Source organism: Squalius cephalus (genome assembly GCF_949319135.1).
Source record: "Squalius cephalus genome assembly, chromosome: 1".
NCBI classification, from domain to species: Eukaryota; Metazoa; Chordata; class Actinopteri; order Cypriniformes; family Leuciscidae; genus Squalius; species Squalius cephalus.
The window spans coordinates 22,374,231-22,384,809 of record NC_137122.1 but is presented as its reverse complement, the minus strand read 5'-3'; the positions used below and the strand labels follow the sequence as shown (position 1 = coordinate 22,384,809).

General features: G+C 38.6%; 1 long non-coding RNA gene across 1 annotated transcript; it reads left to right on the top strand.

Moving 5' to 3' along the window:
* Positions 1–2,517: 2,517 nt before the first annotated feature.
* LOC307167354 lies at positions 2,518–5,291 on the top strand. The gene is made up of 3 exons (XR_013822759.1): positions 2,518–2,554; positions 3,025–3,180; positions 5,159–5,291. It is a non-coding gene; the product is annotated as an uncharacterized lncRNA (long non-coding RNA).
* The last annotated feature ends 5,288 nt before the right edge of the window (positions 5,292–10,579 follow it).

Below are 10,579 nucleotides of genomic sequence, written 5' to 3'. Positions count from 1 at the left end.
ACAATTTAAAATAATGGTTCTCTTTTTTAATATACTTTAAAATGTAATTTATTTTTGTGATGCAAAGCTGAATTTTCATCAGCAAGTACTCCAGTCTTTGGTGTCTTATGATCCTTCAGAAATCATTCTAATATGATGATTTATGATCAATGTTGGAAACAGTTGTGCTGTTTAATATTTTTTTTTATAACCTGAGATACTTTTTTCCGGATTATTTGATGAATAAAAAGTTAAAAAAGAACTGTATTTATTTAGAATAGAAATCTTTTGTGACAATATACACTACCGTTCAAAAGTTTGGGAACAATAACTATTTTTTTTAAAGAAAGTAGTACTTTAATTCAACAAGGATGTGTTAAATTGATAAAAGGTGATGGTAACGATTTATATTGTTAGAAATGTTTTTATTTTGAATAAATGCTGTTTTTATGAATAAATGCTGTTAACGTTTTACTCATCAATGAATCCTGAAAAAAATATTCCAAAAAAATATATTAAACAGCACAACTGTTTCCATCATTGATAATAACTGAGTATCAAATCATCATATTAGAATGATTTCTGAAGGATCATAAGACATCAAAGACTGGAGTACTTGCTGATGAAAATTCAGCTTTGCATCACAAAAATAAATTACATTTACATTACATTACTGTTTTTTTTTTTGTTTTTTTTTTTTTAACTGCAGGCTTGATGAGCATAAGAGACTTCTTTCAAAAACATTAAAAATAGTAATGTTTCCAAACTTTTGACTGGTACTGTATATATATATATATATATATATATATATATATATATATATATATATATATATATATATATATATATATAGTGAATGGGCTGCTTTGAGCAATTTTGATAGAAAAGAATATAATAGAATAGAATAGAATAGAATAGAATAGAATAGAATAGAATAGAATAGAATAGAATAGAATCAGGTGCAATAACAGCACCAACACTATAGTCAGAGATCCCTAATGAAGGGTTACAATCCTCGAGGTTGTGATGCCTTCACTCATCACACACTGAAAAAAATAAATCTGAGTGGATGTAGATGTTAAGTAATTAAAATGTGTGATATCAACAATAAAAGGTTAAGTTTGTATATTTACATTAATATATCTAGTTTTGAATTAATCTGCATTTGTTCAAAACACAAGACAATGTGCATTTTTTTCCTTTACAAAATTAATCTAAGTAATCCCAGCCAAACTTTTTAGGTACACACGCACAACAAACAATACCTTGTTTTATTTACTCGGTTAAAAAAAAACCCTCCCCTTCCTGATTCGTTGGTCTGGAAACCCCTTGCAAGTTGCAATTCCAAACGAAGACGAAGACGAAGACGCGGACTGAACTTAAGGTAAGAATAAAGTTAGCAAATAAACAGTTAATGTTACTTGGGTTGGTACATTCTTTAGTTTACAGTTTTCAAATTGTTGTACAAAAACGAGGTTTCAAATGTAATTTGAAGATTGTTGTATGTGGATTTTCTAATTAGCATTAGCCTAGGCCTAACTTACCATGTGGTTACGCTGATAGGTTGCTTTACTTGTAGCTTAACGGTAGGCCTAATTGAAATTTTGCAAGTGGTGATAATAAAATAGTTTGTTCTAGTGTAATTTTAAGCTCACATTAGAATACAGCAATGAAATAAGGGATGTAAGTTAGTGTAAGTACGGATTTTCAAAACATCCATGAATAATGTAAGGTAACGTTATTTCTTTTCAATCTGGGTCTTATTAAAAAATATATGTTTTTGTGTTTAAGTGACTGATGGGAACAACAATCTTTGTTGGCAGTTTGCAGAGGCGAAAAAAATAACAGTTGGCCTAACGTTACGTTAATGGGCAATTGCGTATCTTTAATTTACATCCACAAAACCTGCTTATTCGCCACTGACATGCTCAGATTATTAAAGTGTCTGACAACATTATGGAACGGATCCCTACAGAAGTCGACATACATGTTTGTTATGATAATTTTTATTTAACCCGTTTACGTAGAAAGATTATTGTTTAATATTCACTGCACCTTAAAACATTTACCTGATCGGACTCCAGATATTTGGACACTATTTATGATAAAACTAGGTTGTAGTGACATTAATTTATTAATTTGTCAAATATTGCAGCGTGCGCACATTTGTAGAAATATCGATTTAGTTTTCAAACTATTTCGTCATACAGAATGCATACTCCATTTACCACTGAACTACGCGAGCTGAAAGAGCGCTTACAATTGTCAATCATCTTACGTGACCATAATCCTGCCTTCTGCATGACGCATTCCCTGTACTCTTTTCTCATAGCTCTGAGAGAAAACAAACACAAAGAAACATTTGATATGAAACTAAAGACAATTAACTGTCTGATCGGCAGGTCAACTACCTGCAGTGTTTGTGGAGAGAAAAAAACGTGAAACTATTTTTTTAATTCTAGTTATAGTTAAATGATTTGCTACGATTTGGGTTTCTTGCATTGTTCAGTTACTAACCATAACACTGTGTCCTTACCAGGTTATTCTACTGACAAGTTGACTACATTGGATAAAGGTATGTAACTTTCAATATATTATATTTAAATTCTATAATAAATGTAGTGAGGAAACTAGGGGTGAAGTTATAACTCAGTTAGCTCATGGGCCAGACAAAATTTCAACATTTTTCATTTCAAATGGCAAAGTTCCAGTTGTCCTGTTTGTTCTTTTTTTTTTTTTTTTTTTTTTGCATTTCACAGAACAAATTTATAGTCCTGTCAAAAATTTCGTCAAAAAAGTGACTTATTAACGTGTATGCACCATATGTTGCTGGCTGCTCAAAGTCTGCCATTGCATTAGTTGCATTGCATTGCATGGTAATCTATTTTTGTCTTTCCAGACATCAGGCCACCTAAATGTTGTTCCTAGTGTTTTTCTAGGGTTACTTTTTCTAGTTGGTATTCTGTTTCTGTTTCTTTTTCACTGTGTCTCTAATTCTTTCAGTATCTCATGATGTCTCTCCATCTCTCTTGGTCTCTTTCTCAGATCGAGGAGGAATTCCGGAGGATCACACTGAAGCCACTACAGTCCACATTCTTTGGGAAGTTGGACGAATACACGCCTAAATTGTTGAGACTCTACAGGGGGACGGGAGGAGCTGTAGGGAAGAAACTTGATGAGACCCTTGAAATCATGAATGAGGCATGTACTTTTAAAATTGTAGGAGTTACTTTAATGTTGTAGCATTCCGATATCTGTACTTAAAGGGTCACACAAAAATTGAATTTCTGTCATTAATTTCTTACCCTCATTTCGTTCCAAAATCGTAAGACCTTCTTTCATCTTCGGAACACAAATTAAGTTATTTTTGATATAAATCGGACAACTTTCTGACCCTCCAGAGACCGCAACGTCATTGCAACTTTTAAAGTCCAGAAAGGCGGTCAAAACATCGTTAAAATAGTCTATGTGACTCCAGTGGCTCAACCTTAATGCCATGAAGAGGCGAGAATACTTTTTGTGCACACAAAAATAATGATATTATTCAACTATTTAATCTCTTCTATGTCAGTCTCCTACGCTGTTCACGTAGTAAACACAGCATTGCCTTTCCGTGTTCTACTTCAAAACGCCGGCTTAGTATTGGCCTCTGGTTGGCCAGCTCCTGCGTCAGCATCACATGCATTTATCATTGTGCTTACGTGAACAGCATCGGCCAGTATACTCGTCACTTCATCACATTAAGGTTGAGCCACTGTAGTCACATGAACTATTTTAACGATACTTCCTTTCTGGGCCTTGAAAGTGGTTATGACGTTGCTGTCTATGAAGGACTGAGACAGCTCTCAGATTTCATCAGAAATATCTTCATTTGTGTAATCTTACGGGTTTAGAACAATGAGGATGAGTAATTGACAGAATTTTAACTTAAAGGGTTAGTTCACCTGGAAATGAAAATTCTGTCAGTAATTACTCACCCTCATGTCGTTCCAAACCTGTAAGACTTTCGTTCTTCGGAACACAAATTAAGATATTTTTGATGAAATCTGAGAGCTGTCTCACTCCTCCATAGGCTGATTGGTAATTGCATCTATCAAGGCCCAGAAAGTTAGTAAAGACATTGTTAAAATAGTCCAAGTGACTACAATGGCTCAACCTTAACTTTTTGAAGCGACAAGAATACTTTTTGTGTGAAAAAAAACACAAAAATAACGTCTTTATTCAACTATTTATTTTCTTCCGTGTGGGACTCTGATGTTCACGAAAGCCCCACGACGCATGTGCGAGAACGTAGATGACGTCCTGACATAGCCGGAAGCACTTCACTGTCTGTTTACAAGCAGGGGACATACTGTGTATGTAAGCTATTTGAATTCGACACATTGATTATGCTTTAGGTCTCGATGTAGTGTATAAAATGGTTTTTAAGTGTTTGAAATCTGCAGACATATTTACAAAGACAAAGTTACAAAGTTTTATGTACAGTGCGCATCATCCTCTGCTTGTAAACAGACAGTGAAGCGCTTCTGGCTATGAGGACGTTATCTTCAGCATCTTCTCAGTTCTTGCACATGCGTTGTGATGCTCTCATGAACTCACGTCAGAGTCCCACACGGAAGAAAATAAATAGCTGAATAAGGTCATTTGTTTTTGTTTGTTTTAGCGCACAAAACGTATTCTCAACGCTTCATAAAGTTAAGGTTGAGCCACTGTAGTCACTTGGACTATTTTAACAATCTCTTCCTTTCTGGGCCTAGAAAGTGGTCATGATGAGCTTTCAGATTTCATCAAAAATATCTTAATTTGTGTTCCGAAGATGAACGAAAATCTTGCGTTCAAACCAATGTGAAAAAAATTTGGCTTAAATCACAACACTGCTCAAAACTACCACAGCAACCACGTAATCCCACCCAAATCCTGACAACACGCAGCACATTCTTCAAGTGACTTTCGTTCTTCGAGTGACTTTCGATCTTCGATTGACTTTCGTTCTTCGAGTGACTTTCGTTCTTCGAGTGACTTTCAGGCACAATTTTTACATAAGTATATGGATCAAAACTAACACAGCAACCACGTAATTCCTCCCAGATTTCTGTTCAGAGGGAGAGCAAAGAGCTAAATGCATTCTTCACATTAGCAAACAAAAAGTAGGTTAAATTCTCTCTGGTATATTTCACAGGTTTGTGATGACGACGATGCTGCAGCCATCCAAGAGGCCATCACTTCATTTTCGCTCGACATCTTTGTGGTCAGCAAAGCCAGAGATGGTGGTCTTGAGAAGCCAGAAGATTGTGTGAGCGTGTTGTTTTAAAGTCTTAGAGTATGTTACTGTACAGGACTGAAAAACACATCTTTATAGAAAATATTATGTAAATGTTTATTTTTCTGAAGACAATAAAGCCTTGTGAACTTTCACTTAATGAGTTTTCCTCTAGCACCACCATGAAGCACAATTTTCTGTTGTACACAATGTCTCAACCTGTGAGATGAATATATTTTATTATACTTTTTTTATACTGACCTTGTCAGTTTTTACTATCAAATGGCCAAATGTCAGCTTTATGTAATGTAATAACTAGATTTTCATATTTGATGAGTACATTCCACATTCATACATTCCAAGTACCAGTGTTGAACTTTTACTATAGTAGTAAAAAATGTACTATTTGCATTTATGCTTTCAGTAGAAATACTCAGTTGCTAATTATAAAATTTGAGTACTTGTAACTTTAAAATACACTAACAAATTTTGAAAACAGTAGATCCCACTTGAAATTTGTAATCTGGAAATGTAAAAATTAAGTTGGATTCAATCAAAAATAAACATTTAGAACTCTTAAAGTTATGTAGATCACACACACAAAAATGACTAGAGCAATGCTAAAATTAAGTTAACTTTATGTACAAATTTTAAGTTAATTAAATAAAAAAATTAAGTTAACTTTATGTACAAATTTTATTTTAACAAACAGAAAAGTTAAGTAGTTTGTACAAAGACTAGTCTTGTTGGATCTACGTAATAAAATTATGCAAAAGAATTCATCATATTTTTTAAGTAAATCAAGCAGAGAATTTATATCAGTGCATAAACCTTTCTGCATTTTTTTAAAAATTAATAAAACATTGTTTAGTATTTAGCAGTTTAATTATGGGGCAGTTTGGATGTCCTGATATAGGAAAACAAATTAACTAAACCCACCTTATGAGGCTAATTTTACTCCATATGTACATCAAACCAGTTCACATAGGATATAGCTATATCATATAGCTATCTTTGCTATACTGCAAATGAGAAACCATTATTTTCTAATTTGTATTAAATTGTTTTATATAGGTAATTAGTTTTCCAATATTTAATAATAATGTTCTTGCTGATAGAATGAGGTAAACTGTGTTGTGTTGAGTCAGTGTATATACTTGTGGTGGTGGTGGTGGTGGTGGTGGGGGGGGGGGGGTTATACACTCAAATTAATAAGTGTATAAACCCTTCAGTTTAAACGTGCTCATGTGAATAGCTTTTATATACAGCAGTTATGTTGTGTTTGTTTTATGTTTGTTCTGAGATTAGGAATTAGGTCTGAAAATCCTCACTGGAATTCCTAACTTGTAATATTTTAAACAACATTAGGACGCAGTAAATACAACATTAAGGCAATTCTATGATGGCATTCTATGGCTTTGTTGTGTCTACTAAAGTCTGTCAATCATTATTAGAGCGCCACCCTCAGGCTGAATACTGCAAGGACATTAGCATTCTGCCAAAGTGTGTCTGATGTGTTCAGCGATTAGAATATAAAGCTTACAAAATGTGTAACAAACTAGCGCTGAGACCCAGAATCTGCCCTACCTAAATTTATGGCGAGGAGATTGCCTTACAATACTGATTGTAAGGCACAATTTTCTGTAAAGCTGCTTTAAAATAATTCTGAAAAGAAATACACATATCCAGACTTGACATTACTAGATACAGGAGGAGTGCAGGAGTGATAAGAAATAAGTTTATTGGATAACCCTAGGTCTTAACAGAAATATATTAAAGAAGTGTTATGATCACAAGCAAAGGGAATGGAAATTTACTACTTCTTAGTGACTTGTGGCCTTTAAGACCTTAAATGAAGACATAATGGTTACGCAGCAAAAGCAAGATTTGTCGAGAAACAAATGTACATTGTAAGAAAAAAAATCAGTAGAAAAATATATTAATGTCCTGGCTGAAAATTATCAATACCTCTTCTGTTCAGTTTACAGACATTTCCTTTAACCCTAAAACACAACTCAATCATGCAAAGCATAATTCAAAATACATGTAAAACACCAGTGAAAAAAAACAACAATATGGAACATCCCTTCATATTAACATTGGGCCTTTGTTTTACAGAAACGTTGAGTAGAGTGTAAATTAAAGTAAAATAAAAATAAATAAAATATAAAGAGTATATGATAAATGAGTACATGTATATCAATATATCAACATGATTAAAATGCTGTAGCAAATAAGCTCTATGAAATATTAATCAATAATAACTGGTTATAATTGATTATGAATATTTGGATCAGTTAATATAATTAACTCAATGTTGTAAATTAATATAACAATCAATTAACCTGTTTGTCCCGTGAATACTCAGTGTTAATTGTTTATTAATTCTAAGGAATGTACATTTCCGGGGCATGGGAAATGTCTTTCTTACTTTACAGTACTACTGTTACGCACTGCTCCGAGACTCAAAGGTGAAGATCCAAATGCAGTTTATTTACAGAGTAGTCGTACAGGCAGGGTCATCAACAGCGAACAGATCAAAGGAGGAAACAGAGAATATCCAAATAACAGGCAGAGGTCAGGGCAGGCAGCAATAATCAGAGTCCAATAAACAATCCGAGTCAGGCCAGGCAGAGAAACGATCAGGAAACGGTGAAACAGTCCAAGGTCAGCAAAACAAGAATCAAACGGGTAAATAACGCTCAGAAATGTAGTAACAGTAAAACAAGACTTCGCCCTGAGTGAATGTGAAAACCAGGTATTTATGGTGTGAGTGAAACAAGATGATAAGACACAGGTGAATGAGATGATGAGTGCTGATGAATCCGGGCAGTGAGTTATGGGAAATGTAGTTTATGAGGAAGTGATCCTAGTCTATTGTGGAGCGCCCTCTGGTGGCTCTCGAGGGCACTCCAGCTGGTTATCGTTACATAGCCCATCCCCAAAGAGCGGCTTCCAGACGCTCCAAAACTGTCCAGGTGGGAGGTGGCCCGGAGGCGGATCCGGGGGCGGGATGGAGGGCCAGGTCCGTGGAGCGGAAGAGGACCTTGAGACTGCGATAATACGGGAGGCCAGGACGGAGCAGGCAGTGCAGGCGACCAGGGCGGATCAGGCTGTGCAGGCGACCAGGGCGGATCAGGCTGTGCAGGCGACCAGGGCGGATCAGGCTGTGCAGGCGACCAGGGCGAAGCAGGCTGTGCAGGCGACCAGGGCGGAGACAACCCTTCTGGCGGCCATGGCACAGGAACAGACACAGGGACAGGGACAGACACCGGCTCAGGGACAGGAACAGACACCGGCTGAGGAACAGACACCGGCTGAGGAACAGACACCGGCGACCATCTTGTCCGAAGACACTGGCTCGGCGGAGATCATCTTGTCCTGAGACACTGGTTCAGCGGCGACCATCTTGTCCTGAGACACTGGCTCGGCGGTGGCCATCTTGTCCGAAGACACAGGCGTGGTTTCGGCCATCTTGTCCGAAGACACAGGCGTGGAGTCGGCCATCTTGTCCGAAGACGCAGGTGTGGATTCGGCCATCTTGTCCGAAGACGCAGGCGTGGATTCGGCCATCTTGTCCGAAGACGCAGGCGTGGATTCGGCCATCTTGTCCGAAGACATAGGCGTGGAGTCGGCCATCTTGTCCGAAGACACAGGCGCAGAAAGAGGAAGAGGAACAGATTCAGGCTCAGGATCAGATTCAGGCTCAGGAACAGATTCAGTCTCGGCGGGACGAGAGTCTTGACGGGCGGACGTGACGTGAAGCTCAGTCTCTGGATCGGCAGAAGTGACGTGAAGCTCAGTCTCTGGATCGGCAGAAGTGACGTGAAGCTCAGTCTCTGGATCGGCAGAAGTGACGTGAAGCTCAGTCTCTGGATCGGCAGAAGTGACGTGAAGCTCAGTCTCTGGATCAGGATCAGCACGCTCTGAGCTTGACGGGACCAGCGGCGGCGAGGGCTTTGAGCTGGCTATGACCAGCGGCGAAGAGGGCTCTGGGCTGGGCAGGACCAGCGATGAAGAGGGCTCTGGGCTGGACGGGACCAGCGGTGAAGGCTCTAGCTTGGCGGGCATGTCGCTTGCTGTCTCAGGCACGGCGGGCATGACGCTCTCAGTCTCAGGGGCGGCGGGCATGACGCATACTGCCTTGGCTTCGGCAGATTTGGCGTGAAGTGCAGGCTCGGCTGGACTGGGGTGAAGTGCAGGCTCGGCTGGACTGGCGTGAAGCGCAGGCTCGGCAGGGCTGACGTGGAGCGCAGGCTTGGCAGGGCTGACGTGGACGGACTCAGACTTGTCAGGTACTGTGGGGTTGCAGGGCTCCTTGTCCGCCAAACCCACAGTAAAAGCTGAATCGCTCAATTGCAGGGCCAAGTTCATATACTGTCCAAGAGTCCAATGAGGATTGTGCAGAGGCATGCTTGAACCGAGTGGCTCAGATAATCCTCCCCGAAAAAATATCATTAAGCATACCTCTTCCATGCAGGTCAGGTGAGCCAGCTCCAAAAAGTCAATTACATAATCCTCCATTGATCGATCTCCTTGACGGAGATGCATAAGTCTCACTGCTGGATCCATGTTGGCAAAGTCTTCTGTTACGCACTGCTCCGAGACTCGAAGGTAAAGATCCAAATGCAGTTTATTTACAGAGTAGTCGTACAGGCAGGGTCATCAACAGCGAACAGATCAAAGGAGGAAACACAGAGAATATCCAAATAACAGGCAGAGGTCAGGGCAGGCAGAGAAACGATCAGGAAATGGTGAAACAGTCCAAGGTCAGCAAAACAAGAATCAAACACGGGTAAATAACGCTCAGAAATGTAGTAACAGTAAAACAAGACTTCGCCCTGAGTGAATGTGAAAACCAGGTATTTATGGTGTGAGTGAAACAAGATGATAAGACACAGGTGAATGAGATGATGAGTGCTGATGAATCCGGGCAGTGAGTTATGGGAAATGTAGTTTATGAGGAAGTGATCCTAGTCTATTGTGGAGCGCCCTCTGGTGGCTCTCGAGGGCACTCCAGCTGGTTATCGTTACAACTACTAAGAGCAAGTAGTCAAGATCTATGATTAGAGACTCCAGATATGAGCTTGAGACACGGACAACTTTACGTTTGACATGAACAAGATTTTATTAACTAGACTAAACACTTAAACTACTCTAACATACACATGCACATAATCTGCATTGCTCAATGTCACTAATGATATATTATTATCGTTGGACTCAGGATCATGTTGTTCTAGTTTTATTGGATCTAAGCGCTGTGGAAGGTTTGAGGGCGAACCAAACACGAATGAATCTTCCAGGTGATTTGTTCAAACATAATTCCACACAGAACTC